Source organism: Mirounga leonina, unplaced genomic scaffold (genome assembly GCF_011800145.1).
Source record: "Mirounga leonina isolate KUSES-001 unplaced genomic scaffold, KU_Mleo_1.0 Mir_97, whole genome shotgun sequence".
Taxonomy (NCBI): domain Eukaryota; kingdom Metazoa; phylum Chordata; class Mammalia; order Carnivora; family Phocidae; genus Mirounga; species Mirounga leonina.
Window position 1 is genome coordinate 8,037,699 of NW_023270889.1, and position 16,896 is coordinate 8,054,594.

Consider the following 16,896-nt stretch of genomic DNA (forward strand, 5'->3'; position numbering starts at 1 on the left):
GTACCCTCTAGGTAGTGGGGAGCTCTGGTATTTTGGGGAATAACTAGACTATGAGAAAACGTGGCTTATATAGTTTACCACAAAATTTTAATAGAGAAAATAATATAGAAAATTAATATCATCAGAGGTGTTATCCTTAAAATACTTGTGCAAAGAGTCTTTTGGTTTTTCCTTTAAGTTGTACTAAAATGGAAACAACCTCAACAGAACAATTCTGTGACATACTAGAAAATCCTAGCCTTTACTTTATCTGAGAAAATTTGCATTTCTGTTTCTTCCCATTCTCCTTGAAGAGAACCAGAGTGGAACTGAATCTGAACAAGAAACCCATCTGCAACCCGTAGGTTTACCACAAAAAGGCTACTACTGCAGGGGATTTTGCAAGACATGACTTTAGGTACATACGCATTTGTGAATTTCAGAGCAGAAAGGAGGAACTTTGAGATCTTGGAGTCATTGGCTGTGAGAGGTTACCTTGGTAGACATTTACTATGCCTCATTTTGTTCGGAGAACAAATAATTTCCTGTGGTCATGTAGCTAATTAATGGCAGAGCTGGATTGTTCCTTGGATCTTCATACTGCCTGCTGAGACTGTTGTTCCTTCAGAGTATCACTCACATCTACCTGCGCCCTTGCCTTCATGGGCCATCACTCTGCCCTGTCTTTACCATCTCTCGTGTGGTCTGTGGCTAGTGCTATTTCTAGAATGTGTATTTCAGAATTTGGGGGCCTGCCCTGCTGTGCTCTAGGTAAACTGAGTGAGCTGGCAGTGAGGTAGGAGGATGAAGGTAGACGATCTTCCTGGCATCTCTTTCCATCCATCCATCTGTAACACAGAGTCTTCCTTCCCGTTCCTACACTCATGCTTCCAGCGGTGTAAATGACATGTTTTTCCATGTTAAGACTGCGTCCAGTGTTTGTTTTAACTTTAGTTCATCTCATAAAATGCTCCAGATGTTTTTGGAGTGGGGAACTACAGAATGATCATAGTTAAAATATGTCTTAGGACGCCAAACTTCCAAGTTTGCCCCATCTGTCATACCTGTATTTGCTGATACCTCATCCCCAAACTATCCCATGCACAACTGTCAGGTTAATTTTCTTTTTCTTTTCTTTTTTTTTTTTTTTAAAGATTTTTATTTATTTTTTGACAGAGAGAGACAGCGAGAGAGGGAACACAAGCAGGGGAGCCAGAGAGGAAGAAGCAGGCTTCCCGCCGAGCAGAGAGCCGGATGTGGGGCTTGATCCCAGGACCCTGGGATCATGACCTGAGCCGAAGGCAGACGCTTAATGACTGAGCCACCCAGGCGCCCCTCAGGTTAATTTTCTTAAAGCATAGATTTCCCCAATGCCATTCTTGTCCTTCAAAACATGAATTTACTTTTTTTAAGTTATTATGTTATGTTAATCACCATACATTACATCATTAGTTTTTGATGTAGTGTTCCATGATCCATTGTTTCGAATTTACTTTTTGTACCTAAGGAAATAGTTCCTTAGTTGGGTGTTTAAGATTTTCCATGATCTTTCTTCCAAATTTTCATGGTCATTTCTATCTATTTATATCAATCAACAATCTACTCTAGTACCAGGGGTATTAACTACTCACTGCCCATTCAATGAACTATGTTTTTCCTGCCTTTTTTATTAGGTCAAATGGTGCCTGGTGATGAGAATGCCATGACAGGTGAATGTTACCTACTAATGTGGGCAATTAAAAAAACCTATCTGCCAATATTACCAACACTATCACCATTACCCTTATTATTTACCATGGCGGGGTCATAAATTTAACTCATATAATAACTTGCATTTGCAGAGAAATATAATTTATTAATTTTATCAGTAGTTAATCTAGTCTCCGTACTCAACTTTACCCTCTAGGTGGTGGGGACCTCTCTTCCTGAGATCCCCTCCCCCCAAAAAACTATACTAAATATTCAATTGTGTTTAAACCTTAGAGCAACTGTAATTTAAATACTTCACTTGGGTAATGTTCGATCTGTCTAGGATCAAATGCCCAGTCTCTTTTTATCTTCTACTGTTCCTCCCAGCTCCTAGGATGATATCTGTTATATGTGGTGGTGGTAGATGATAAGGGGGGGATTGGTCCAAGCAGAAAACTAGGCGTTTTGGGTGAGGTGTCTCTTGCTTATCTGCATCATTGTCCCTTGCTCAGATGGTTGGTGCTTATTCTGCTCGCATTTACAGCTGAAGTTAGCAACTGGTGTACTTCTTGGTACCCTCAGGCAGATTCAGTCACATCCATTTTATGATGGCCCCACAGACCTCTTTGGGCCCTTCTGGATGGTGTACTTTGCAGCCATTAATTCAGAGCCTTCCAATCTTCCGATCTCTGCAAATTCCTCACTCAGATTCAGCTGTCTAGGGTCTTATCCCATTTGTGCTTCATGGAAAGATAGCAGAGGAAAACCACACCGCAGGACTTCCCTCTGCCTGACGAGAATGCAGCATTTTCTTGATTTTTCAGGGCTTCCTTCTTGCTGTGGGGCTCCCTATACAGAATCTCAATTTGGGAGTGTGGGCGAGAAAGCTCTCTGAGCTTCTCTCAGGGCAAAGTCCCTTACCTAATGCCTATTGCCTTTTCCAGGGTAAATTTGGAGCTATATCTCATCTCCTGCTCTTTCTTTTTTAATACCATATATTTGTGCCCACAAGACCAGCCTACCTCACAGCTGCAAACTTAAAATACTTTCGTTGACAGCTGAAGAGCAGCATGCCTCATGACCCAACTACTCTGCCTTGTGGATAGGCTCTATGAACCTGGTCCCCAGATTGGGTCCTGATAATGGACCAGCAGGAACTGCGGTGGTCCTTTTATATGTGGTTATCTCTCATTTCAAGATCAGTATGTTTAAAAGGCTTACTAACTTCTCCTTCCTCAAACTTAACTTTTCTCCTTTGTGCCCTATTTCTGTTAATGGTATTATATCTTACCTTGTAAGAAGCCTTTAGCTCTTTATTGTTCTCTAAACTCACTACTAAAGTGGCTTCTAACTTTGCCTAGCTCTTTCTTTAAAATTCCATCTTTTCAGTTCCCTTTATTGTGCCTTGTCTTATTTCTGTACCTCAGTCCTCTTTCCCCTGCATATTTATCATAGTTTTTAACTAATTTTGCCACCTTCAGAATTCCCGTCTTTAAACTGTCATCCATACTGCCATACTGTCACACTGTCAGAATTATGAAATACAAATCTCATAATTTCCATCCTCAAAAATATTTCGGGGATGCCTGGGTGGCTCAGTCGGTTAAGCGTCTGCCTTCAGCTCAGGTCATGATCCCAGGGTCCTGGGTCCCCTGCTCCGCGGGGAGCCTGCTTCTCCCTCTGCCTCTGCCTCTCTCTCTCTCTCTCTCTCTCTCATCTCTCATGAATAAATAAATAAAATCTTAAAAAAAAATATTTCGTTGCCCAGTGGCCTAGGGATAAATCCATTTATTCAACAAATATTTATTCAAGGTGTTTTGTGCAGTAGCTACCTTTTCAACAGCTGCCACATCTGTGACTCTTCTCTTCATCCCCAATTACTGCTGCCCTAATTGAAGCTACCTCTTGCCCAGATTACACTAGCCTCCTATTTGGCCTCTTTGCTTTTCTTCTTGCTCATCTCCAGCCCATTTCCCAGACAGCAGCTACAATAATCTTTCATTTATTTCTCTCTCTTGTGTTATATTTCCTCCAGAAGTTGTCAAGATTTGGTTATCAATTCTAGTTAGTTAATTTCCAAGTGTTAATGACTATAATATTTACATTTTAAACACCTTAACTTAAACTGATGGGTAATTTCAAGAACCAGCCCCTACCATATGAATGGGCTGGGTATGAAGGAGGGAAAGCTGTGGACAACATCCAGGTTATATGTTTAATGTGGTATTGTATGTGCACTCAGTCTGATTTCACATCACACCATTCCAGGCACATTTTCTCTGAGATTATCCCTCACACGCAGACACTACATAAACCTCGCCACTCTGTCACTGTTCCCCAGTGAACACTAGGAACTTTTTCATTCCACCTTGCTTTGTGCTATTCACTAAGCCTGGAATGCCCTTCCAATTACCACTGTCAAAATCAAATTAATCTTTTAAGGTTGAAAGAAATATTTATTCTTTTCTCAAGACTTTCTTTTTCCTTTCACCTGAAATTAATTACTTCTTCTTTGGTGGCTCATAGTGCCTTAAAAGAAACCCAGAGTTTTGGAAACACATCTGGTAGATTATGCAATGGTTAGACTGAAAGTCTGTATATTGCTCTAAATTGTAACTTTAATTATTTAGGGAAGGTATGATATCTTATCCGTGTTCTCCACAAACTGTAGTTCCCATTACTGAGTGCTTTGCTTATGGTAGCACTCAATAAACATTTGTTGTTTCTTCCCTCTATTACCTATAAGAAGAACCAGGCATTTCCTAATGGTGTCCAAACGCCCATTGGTGGCTCCATATTTTGAGGTCACTAATTTTCTGGGTCATGATGATAAATAGCCATACAAGTCACTAAATATATGCTTGTCTTTCTTACTTGCTTTCTTTTGCCCTTCTGGGCCTATTGCTCATTTCTCTTTAATTTTAGGAGATTATTTAATAATGATTCAGCAGCTCAATCCCTGGAAAGTAAATCACAAAAGGCTTAGGCATTGGAAGTTTATGGCCATATGATTACCAATTGTAGTTTAATTGATTTTGAAAAATGATTGTGACCCTTTTAATTTTCATAATACCTTATGTAAAGAATAATTGTACAATATAATCCATTTAATGATACACTTTTAGGAATGAAGGCTATTGGTTTATGATGACTGTGATTCACCTGCCTTGGGTCTTCAGGACTTGTAACAGAATGCAGAGCAGATCTAACATACAATTGGAATATAGGAACTCAATAAGTTGGTGTGGTTTTAGGAGTGTCCAAAGATAATACTTGCCTTTATAGTTCCTGAAATTCTTTTTTTTTTTTTTTAAGATTTTACTTATTTATTTGACAGAGGGGGGGAAAGTGAGAGAGGGAGCACAAGTAGGAGGAGTGGGGGAGGGAGAAGCAGGCTTCCCGCCGAGAGGGAACCCGATGTTGGGCTCAATCCCAGGACCCGGGGACCATGACCTGAGCCAAAGGCAGACGCTTAACGACTGAGCCACCCAGGCGCCCCTTGAAATTACTCTTTAATTTAAGGTATTTAAAATACAATTATAGTCATTAAAGCTTGGAAGTTAGCTAACTGGAATTGATAACTAAATCTTGACAACCTCTCGAGGAGATATAGGAAAGATGTATTTTGAAGCAAAATGAAGGTATTGTCTCAGAGAGGAGTTTCCATCATTCTGAGTGTGAGACTGATGGGAGATTGAGGAAGATAGTGCTGAAATAGCCTAAATATAAAGGGGAAGAAAACAAAGCAGAGAAAGGGGAAGAGGAAGAGAACTGATATTTATTGAGTGCTTAAAATATGCCAAGTGCTATGTTAGACTTTTCTTTGCTTGTTAGATTATGTAGCCATAAGGGAGTTATAAAGACTAGCTCTGCCTACTTTACAAATTTACAAGTCTTTCCCTGAATAAATCTGTCTCTTATAGTCCTTTCCTCATTTAACAAGATTCATTTTTTACTTCCTGCAGTACATCACTTTCACTAGTGACTGTGTTTTTCTTACCTCCCAGTACCCATACCCTTTGATCATGCCCTCTCACTCTGACTCTGGGGATGGCCATTCGACTTGCTTTGGCCAGTAGACAATAGCATGCATGACACAGACAGGCTTAAGGAGCACTTGTACATTTTCACTTGCCCTTTCTGTGATTGAGCTTACTTACTTTTGTTTCTCTGCCCAGTCATGAGTTGGTGTCTGAACCAGCTTGCTGGAGGGATGTGAGATGCACACAGAGGAGATCTGAGGCCAAGTGACCCCAAAGATATAACAGAATAGCTAGGAAACAGCAGAGCCTCCCCAATCCACTTCTCTCACTGCAGATGTGGGAGTGAATCCAGTTGTGACCTGAAAAACCACTCAGTTGACCTGCTGACTTGTGAGCAATAATAAATCACTGTTTTTTTTAAGACACTAAGTTTGGGGTAATTTGTCTTCTTGTGGCAGTGGATAGCCTGCTACATGCCAGATATTGTGATATGTGCTGGGGATACAAATACAAATAATAAGGAGCTCTACCCCTGAGGTGTTCATTTTCTAGTGAGGGAGCCAGCAACAATGGGAGCACTGCTATAATAATAATAGTAATAATAGTACTGTGGGAGTCAAGAGGAGGGGCACCATGCCACCTGTGAGAATGTGGGAAAGGAGGTGACATTTAACCAGGTTCATGAAGAATGGGGAAGGATTCCCTTTATGGAGCAGAGGGAAGAACATTTGAGATAGGGGGAAAAGTATGTACAAAGGGAGGGAAGTATATTAAAGGAAGAAGCAAGAGGAATTTTAGGAGATGGGGCTAGAGAGGTTGGTTGGGTCCACATGGGATGGGTCTTGGGCATTTTTGATATTCAGCTCACTATTAGAATATCCAGGACACACGTTTATTTGTAATTGTTCATGAATCATCCACTATATATTTCCTTGAGTAAACTGTGATCAATTTGTACCTTCTTTGTAGAAGGGACAGAAAAAGCAGATGATTGTGTGCGAGTCCATGTGACCTAAGAGGAAGAAATGAATGAAAACCAGAGGGTTATATGGCAGGGGTGATGGACACTGCTGCTACCATCATTATTGGTAGTAATAGCTGTTATGATTGAAAATTACAAATAGTAATTATAACCCAAATCAATAGTATTAGGGTTATAGATTTATATATGAAGAAAAGAAGAGATGGCCTTCTCTGATTGGGTAGTAGTGTTACACACTAAATGCTTACAAATAGTCCCCTCCCCAGTTTATAATATCCCTGAGGGACCATGATTTCTCAAGAATCTCTGAAATGTCTATTAACTACTATTTTTAAAAAGGGATGACTCTAGCTTTCTGGGAGGTCATCTTCTCTTCATCTTCACTTTTCAATATCTACTAGGTTATCCTTTCTTCATCTACTGCATCTGTTAACTTATATTAATCTTTGTAACCCAGTATGTATGGTGATCTTAAATTATTTCTTTTTCTTAACGAATATTTCCTTGTTATTTTTTTCAAAGCTTTTATTTATTTATTTATCTGAGAAAGAGAGAGAGTGAGCAGGGAGAGGGGCAGAGGGAAAAGGAGAGAATCTCAAGCAGACTCTGGGCTGAGCACAGAGCCTGACGTGGGGCTTGATCTCACGACCCTGAGATCATGACCTGAGCCAAAATCAAGAGTTGGACGCTTAGCTGACTGAGCCACCCAGGCGCTCCTGATCTTAAATTATTTCTTATAAAGGAATTAAGATTAGTATTATTAAAATGGAAGTGAATAGCAACAGGCCTAGTGAGTTATGGATTCTTAAAAAGTCACTGGTTTTGATGCCTGTTCTCTCTTTTCATTACTTATCTGATTGAACAATCTATCCTAAGGATTATTTAGTACTCTTTTTGAAAGTTTTTAGAAGCTTAGTAATTGTGCCAAAGTCCTTGTGACATAAGAGGAAGAAATGAGTGAAAACCAGAGGGTTACATGGCAGGGGTGATGGGCACTGCTGCTCTTGAGGACCATCTCTGCTAGATTTCTCCTCCACCATTTGGGATTGAAAAGTCCCTCATAGGAAAGGAAAGTGAAGATTCTTTTGGATAGAGCACTCATCTGCTTTTTCTGCAGTGAAGTGCCGAATCCTTCAGGAAATATTAGGCCCTGAAACAGGTGTCACAGAAACATTTGTGGCACACTTCTCAGTGCTAGAACATCCCCCATCAATTCTTCTGAAAAAGTCACAACCAAAATATTACAGGACCGCTTGAATGGCAGGAAGGAGCAAAGCATAAAGATGTAGGCTGTTCGTATTTCAAGGAAGTGGCCTTTTTCCCCTTTAAACACAGACTCAATTAAATGAATGAATTCTAAAGGAGGGTTGAAAACTAAAAGTGACTTTAAAGTGGAAATACCTTTTGCTCTCTTCAATTCACTTTCTCTTCCTTGTAGATAACAAATGCTAGTCTTTATGGGAAGCAGTTAATTTTGGAATTCCACTCTATTTTTGTTTCCTTACTTAAAACACAATTTTACAAATTCATAATTTTATCTGTTCCACTTCTGTACATGTCTTTCATTTGTTTCTTTCATTTTCCTCTTTTTCTTCTTAAAATGTACACTTTTTGACATAAGAGTTTTTGTCATTTGCTTTTGGTATCCTGGGATTTATATTTTTAAAGATTGATTTACTTTTTGTTAGGTGGCTTGGCGTGGTGGCAGTGTTTTGTTTCAGGAGATGTATTTATTAGTTTTATCTATCTCTGTTTTTTTAAAGAACGGAGAACACAAAGAATTTAAACACATAGCACTCCTTTAACACAACAAACAGTAGCAACAGAAGTCGGGGGGAAATGAAAGAAGAGAGAGGGCATTTTCTCTTGTTTCCCAGCTCTTTGTTCTGTATTTTAACATGTTAGCTGTTTAATTCTGTAGAGAGTTTAAAAATGCAATATATCTGGAGAATGCACAAAAGTTCAAGTTGTGCAATATTATTTATGTCTTCTTAAGAAGCATAGTAGCTAGCATGTACTTCAGACTCAACTGTTGACTTATTATATAGAATAAATTTAGCAGGCTCATTGCTTTGCTTCCTTTAAAAGACTTTTAATCTTTTCTCTTCATTTTTTTAAGGAAACTTTTGGAACAGCATATCAACGATAGAACCTAATAAAACCTTACCTTGGGGCAAGCCTCTTGTGTATAAAATCAGAGACTGTAGTGCCAGGGCTTTCTGTTAGTACCATCCATTTTGTTAGCATTTTTCCAATTTATCTTGCGTTACCAACTCTCCGCGTACTATGCCTATTGTAAATATTTAAGCATTACTGTTGACATAAAGATAATACTGACAAATTGAGTTAACATTTCTGTTGAGGATTACCGAGCATGTGTAGCCCAGAACAACTTTAACACCCACACCAAACCCTATACTCAGGCCAAATTGTGTTTAGTCTACAATACAGCGCTATTCCTCAAATGAATTTTCAGCTTTGATTTACACAAAACATGAAACAACCTTTCTTGCATCAATTAATTGTTTGACTTTCCTAATACATTTCCATTTTAACAAGATTATGTCTGTATCAAAGGAAAAGGGACGTGTGCAAGATGTCAGTGTCTTGGGTGCACATACCCGCCCATCACGTTGTGTGATCTGAATCAAAGGGAAGCTGTTCTGTTTCTCAGCAGTCTCACCTGAGACTGGTCTTTCTTCTGCTGTAGCTCAAGGTAGGTACACGTTTCACACTGTGACTAGTGCTAACATTATTTAACTGGCTCTAATATCTTACTCAAAAGGAAAATAACTTGGAGAATTTTATCCTGTGGAAGACTCCCAGACCCATCAACAAAAAATTACCATGGGAAGTGAGAAAGACTAGCCAAAGGTGAAAACCCACTCACATATGTTGATCGATTTCTGGTACCCAGTTAGGAGATTTATTTCTCCTCTCGCCCAATCAGCCAGTAAATGACCATCGAGGTTTAGTTGATATCCCAGCAAACTTCATATCAATCTTGGCTCCATATTTATAAGATAGACATCACTGTAAATATATTTAGAGGGAAAGTCTTATAAAAGGAAATGCAGTAACATTCTCACATATCACTTAATTATGTAGGTATTTTGGACTCCTGGTGTTTTCAGACTACAATATGTTAATAAATTAGCGTGAGCAATTCTCTTCCCTGTTTTGATTAGATTCATCTTTCATAGAAAAGCTTACTACCACCAGATTGATGGAGTTCAAAAACACATTAATTTGACTTATTTCCTTTTCTTAATTCACTGTCTTATTTGAGAAAGCAGTAACAAAAGCCTGGTGACATCAGGAAGGCAAAATTATAATTTGTTTAAATTGCATCTTTCTTAATTACTTGGAAATTTAATTTCCCTCATTGCTTCAGTTCAGAGCCCCAGGACTCTATATACAATTGTAGCTTACTCTAAGAAGGAAAGCTATAATGTTCAGCTTATTCTTATGAAATGATCTGAGTCTACTAGTTTATATTTATTTCTTAGAAATTTCCAGAGTGGAAATTTAGGCAAAGGAAGCCCTCTCATTATTGTTACCTTTTTAATTCCATATAAGGTATTTTTCTCAAAAGTCTATCTTTAGACCTGCCGCATGAGGCAACTATTTCTTTTTCTTAGAAAGTTGTCATTCTTACAGAATTAAAATAAAAATTTTCAATACTTATCACAAGGATTTTGTTTCCTCAGATAACATGTTCCCTATTTGCGACACAATGGTCAGCATTAAAATTTCTGAAAAGATAAAATATGAGTGAGAGGCTACATTCTGAAATCTGTGACTGATGAAACTGTGCGGGAGCAATTTCCTATTGAGATGCTCTTCAAAAAGGAAACTCAAGTTAGAGAAACTCTAGAAATGTGATAGAGGTCTGTGAGGTCTAAGATGCCCGAGGTTCTAGTTTCATTAATCCCTTGGAGAGATCTATAGTCTTCTATTGGGAAGCAAATGGCTTTGTTGAGACTCATTGGGCTTTGTGACATCAAATACCTCTTACAAAACAACAGCATTTAGAAGAAGCAGAAACAGATGGATTGAATTTCCTTTGAAACACAATAGGGTTTAAAAATGATGGGGAGAAAAAATAATGCCAAGTCCTCAACTTTTGTAAAAGGGTTTGAAACATTTCCCAGCCTCTGAGTGCTGTAGTGTTTACTTATCAGAGCATATTGACAGAGGACCCTGCAGAACCCCACCTGTCTGTGAAAACTCCATAATTAAATCAGTTATTCAGATCCCATGATCTGCCTGACCGGGCGTAGACATCACATTTTCCAAAAGAAATTATACTTGCTCCTGATACTGAACTCCAGTTTTTCAAAGTCAAAAGTGAATGACTTTTTTTTTAAAGCTTTAGTTTAAAGACAAAAATGTGTTAATGGCTGGTGTTTCCTTTTTTGGTTTTGAATTAGAAGAGGACAAAAAATGGAGAACTTCCAAGGCCCTAGGTACTTGGAGTTATTGGTGACAAAGTGGAGAGTCATCTTGTATGGTGTTTTCAGCATCATCGTAAGTAAGAAAAACTTTGAATGCGAATAAAACACGTTCCAGGAGAGAAAAATTTGATAAATAAATTCTGATGATGTAGATGACTGATTAATGGAAATTGAGCAGTGTCATGATATAACTAATTAAAATTAGCTTGACTATAATATATGATGCATTGGATTTGAGTGAGGTAATGATCATACCAGCAGCTAAAATTTACTGAGTTCTCATTAGCTGCTAAGAATGATGCTATATCTTTTTACACATTATGTCATCTCATCCTTTTGACAACCCTGTGAAGCCATTACCATTATTATCCACATTTTAAGGATGAGAAGATTAGAGATTAAGAAGTTGAACTTGCTGGGGCGCCTGGGTGGCTCAGTTGGTTAAGTGTCTGCCTTTGGCTTGGGTCATGAAGTCAGGGTCCTGCGATCAAGTCCCGAGTTGGGTTCCCTGCTCATCCCTCTGCCGCTTCCCCTGCTCCTTCTCTCAATCTGTCTCTCTCGCTTTCTTAAAAAAAAAAAAAAGATGTTGAACTTGCTTAAGGCTATACATTTTGGTCAGAGTCAGTCCTGGAATTCAAGGCAGTGTTTTTTTTTTTAAAACATTTTGCCATGGAGGAGTATGTAGGATCATATATACAACTAAAATGGTTATTAATCCAGATGGGAGGGTACCAGAGATGAAGAATAAAGCACATTTGGTAGGAAACATTTATAGGAATGAATGAAATAGAGGAGTGAGAAAAAGACGATGTCAATTTTCAAGGTTGGAGGACCTGGGGGGAATGTGGTCCTTTGAACACAGTGATGTTGATGGTGTGAATTGATGCAGAGGTGGAAGAGAGAAGATGATGACTTCTGCTTTAGATTTTTAGAGTTTTTAGTTCAGTTTTATTTTTTATTATATTTTTAATGTTTAGGTTGAATTTGAGGCAACTGCAAGACATCATGTGGAAATGTCCAGTAGACAGAAAGAGAAAGGGGGCTTCAGTTTAGGAGAGATGGCGGGCCTGGAGCTACAGAATATTGAGAAGGTATTGGAAACTGTGGGGATAGATGAGCTCTCAGAGTGCACACTGAGAGGGAAGAGTCAAGGACTAAGAATTGAGCCTTAAGGGGTGCTGAAGTTATAATGGTTTTGATTTTTGTCTTAGAATATTTCTTTGAAGATGCAATATGGAGAAATAAATGGTAGAGGAGGAATTTTAAGAATTGCTTCATTGCATTTAAGTGATCTTCTGTTTGGGTAGACACATGTTTGCTATTCAATCTTTTTATACTTTTGTTTTTACCAGTGATTGATACTGTTATAAACAACCTCTCCATATGATATCTGTTCATTTTGTATTTGCATAATTATGTTACTTTCTCTTCCCTTGTTTTAAAAGATGAAGGAACGTTTCCTACTTTTTCTCATTCATTTCAAAGAGAGTTTATGGAGAAAGTGAAATGTGTTGGAATCTTCATGTTTGAGCCATGATTATAGCTTCAGTTCTTCATTACAAAGGTTCCAATGTTTTCCTTATTGTCTGATGTAAGACAGAAAAACCACACCACATTCTTTCTAACAGAGTGATGACCACCACACTATTTCATTGAAATAGAAGCATTTTAGGGTGCCTGGGTGATTCAGTAAGTTAAGTGTCTGCCTTTGGCTCAGGTCATGATCCCCGGGGTCCTGGGATCGAGCCCCACATTGGGCTCCCTACTCAGCGGGGGGTCTGCTTCTCCCTCTCTTTCTGCTGCTCTCTCTCCCTCTCTCTCTCTGTGTCAAATAAATAAATAAAATCTTAAAAAAAAAAAAGAAACAGATGCATTTCAGAAACTTCACTAAAATGGAGCAATAGTGGATCAGATGAACATTTTGGTTAATTATTTCTAAGTAGAAATATGCCCGTAATTGACACAGAGCAGTAGTATGGGTTAGGAGAAAAATCAGTAAATTTGAGCTGAGACCAACAATAATCTGAGTTAACACTTAAGTAACTCACAACAATTTACCAAAGATTTTATGCCCCTCAGTATTACTGCCAGAATTAATGAGCTGTCTCCATTTGTTTTTCAGTTTCTGCAGCCTTTTGTTTGTTTCTTTTTGTGCCCACTATTTCAGCCTTTTGCTGAGGCTGTTGTAATTTTATACCTGGTCTCCTTCCCTCTTATTTCAGGATCCTTCAGTTCATTGGTTTATTGCACCAGAGGACTACTTTACAATTTAGATTTGATCATTCACTCTCCTGTTTAGGAATTTTTAAAGATATATTATTTCCTATCAAATTATGCCCAAATCAATCACTTAGTATGGCATTCAACACCCCCTATTACCTGATTTTAACTAAATCCCCAGCCTCATCTACTACTCTTCCTCATGCGCCTGAATCCCTGCCAACCTCTCTAAACATCAGTAATTTGCAGCCTCTGGATGATAATTATTGGAGAGCCAGCCTTCTGCACTTCATTTCTTTATACATGGGTTGGTTTTATGTGGGAGAGACATCTATAAGAAGGTTTCTTGAGGGTTTTTAGCCTAGAGAAGGTATATTTACTCAATAGAATGTGAGATCCTTGGGAGCAGGAACAATATCTTCTACACCTATATTTTTCCAGTTTAAAGCGCAGTTCTGGGCATGTAGTAGATGCTCAAGAAATACTGGTTGGTCTGAGCTGTTCACTTGTGTGTGTGTGGGGGGGTATTTTATTTATTTATTTATTTATTTTTACTAATTCTAGGTGTCCAGGATCAGTGTGACAGCATAATCATTACAACAAGGACAGTGAAGGGCAAAGGACAAGATGGTTCTGATGGTTCAGAAAGATCTTGAGTGACTACCCTTTCAAAGGATTCTGGTCTGTCTTTGATCAGAGGTCAGGTATAGAATCAGTCAGGATCCCAGCCGAAAACAGATGGCTCTGTCAAAATGGTTTACTTGGAAAGGATTTAATGAGGGGACTATGAATAGAGGTGTGGACAAGGTTAAGGAAACCAACAAGGAATGGTGATGTACCCAAAGACCAGCTATAGTAGAAGTTATTACCCTTTCAATTTATTAGGAGAAAGGATCTTCCACGGTGGGACTTGCCCCCATAATCCTTTGCCATGAAGTGACACTTGAACAGCTTAGGGGCTCTTCCATCAACACTTTCTTGTCCTTAATAATTTCAAAGAAAATATTCAAAGAAATAATACTTCTGAGTGATGATTTTGGCAACTTTCTTGCAGAAATGTTATTATTATACAACAAAAGGCTTGCAGAAAGATTAAGGAAACACATTCATTTGCTTGCAAAAAAAAGTTTCTGTGATCTTTTGAATTTTCATTAAATCTCCTAACCCCACTTTAACAGCTCCTAAGACACGTCAAGTCCTCTGAGCTCTTCTCGAGATTACGAGGTTTAAGGAGCTGCAGCTATACAGAAGTTTTTCTAAAAGTCTAACACAAGATAATGGAGAAGCAGAGGTTAATGGGTTGACTTTCAAGATTGACTTCTTTTAAGCTTCTGATCTCTGGCCTGAAAAACTGGGAGATAGTGTTTATTTGACTTGTCTGTACTGTGAGTCAGCAAAGCACCCCAAATACCATCTTATTTTTATTTATGGATTCCATTTCCTAAAAGCAATAAGACACTCATTCCCTACCATGCGTTTTTCGGATATGACTGAATAGTTCAAGTGGCTAAATCGAGTTGGTTTGGAGCTTAGTGACTCATAACACTCATACCATTCATCAATTAAAGCAGTACTGCCTGTCTGCTTGTAATTTAGCAAGCATGATTTTGTCTTCCAGAAGCACTCAGAAAAATTCTTCTGTCAGAGTGAAGGATGGGGAAAAGTGTTCAATGAAATCAGCAAGACAAGATACTTGCCCTGATTAGACAGCAGCCACAGACTTGCTACTGGGGTGCATTTTCCATGGTAATGGTCATTATTACTTATAGGGGATAGAAGTGAGTTAATCGCACCCTGTCTCAATCCCTAGCTGTTAAACGAAGAAAAAACTTATACTGGGAGAATCAAATAGATGGTGATTTCCAGAGCATATTGAGTTTCTGTGGGGGAAGGCTACCTTATAAATCCAAGCCAGGGATTAAATTCATTGTAATTCTACATCTGTACCCAAGGATAAACTGTTGGATTGTTTGAACAATATGATGGAACCTACTTTCCTTTGTGGTATAAATCATGTTACATCACTCATCTGCTCACTTATACCCTTGTTTCCTATTGCAATTCACATAAAATACAAAGATCTTCACGTGGTCAACAAAGTGAGTTGGCCTTCTTACCTCTTCAGCACTGTCTCCTGTCTCCCACTGCTTGCAACGCTCAGTCACACTGGCATCCTTATCTTCTCTTGAACTGGTTAAGCTCCTTTCCATCTTAGAGCCTTTGGATGCATCACTCCTTACACCTGGAATCCTCTTTGCCCAGTTCTTCATTGGCCTACTCCTTATTTTCATTCAACTCTTAGTTCAGAGGCCATGATCTCAAAATACCTTCCCTATCCACCCAATTTGATGTTGCTCTTTAGATGTTCTTTCTTTCAACTGTCTCTTAGTGCCCTTATAGTACTTGACACTATCTAAAATTACCTTACTTACTGACTTGTATATTTATTTATTGATCTCCATGGGAGGATAAATTCTGGAGAATAGGAATCTTACTTGTCTTGTTCACTGGTCTATTCGTGCTGACATGCAGTTCGTGCTCAATAAGTGGCTTAGTTATTGAATGAATGATTGAATGAATAGATATCTTTCAGTGATTTAGCAAGCATGTAAAAATACTATTTTCTCTCCGACAACAAAAATTCCATAGTCCCTAACCATTGTACACAAAGAAATAGAGCATTTAGGAAGTTGGGTTGTATTTTAAATTTGTAGTTTACCTTGAGTTGATTAAAAAATCCTAATTTTTTATTGGGTTGCTTTATTTTAGCCATGGTTTTATTAAGTCCTTTGATATAGCAATGAGTTCCATTTCATTAAAATAGAAAAACCTATTTCTAAATATGTTTTAGTACCACTGTAAAGTGGCTAATTTCTGAAATTAGATTAGTATTTTTCCAATATATATCATTCTTCTAAGATGACATAGTGGCAGTACTTGTGAAACATTCCTTACACAATTATTTTGTTTTCAGGGAGTCTGACTGGCATAACATAATTGTATTTTCTGCATTTGTATCAACTTACATTCAGTCATTCTAAATTTTGTTTGCGTGCCACTTAAGTTTTGTGTGATCTTGTAGTTTTCACAAAATGTCGATGATAACAAAATTCATGTTCTAGACCTACCTTAAAATTATCATGAATAGATCATTGAATTTTATTTTTTTAAAAAAATTGGGCTAAATACTCTAATATGAGCTCTGTAACTATTGTCACTAGTTGAAAAGAATGAGAAAGTATTTGTTTATTGATGCCTATAAAAGACAAAATGACACACCAATATCCTCAAAATTCCATAATAGGTAAAAATGAGGTTTAAAATGACATTTTTGTGTTTGTATTTAGGAGAGATCTTTATTGAAGTGAGGTGGAAAAGAGCATAAACTTTGATGTCAGACAAATATGGGTTTTAATTCTGGCTCTCTCTTCTCTATCTAGGAAGTCCCAAGAAAGTTATTTCACCTCCCTGATTCTCTTTTTCTTCATCTACAAAATGAGGATAATAATACCCATCTCACAATATTGTTGTGAGGATTAAAAAAGAATATATGTAAAGCTCTTAGCACAGAATCTAACACATAGTA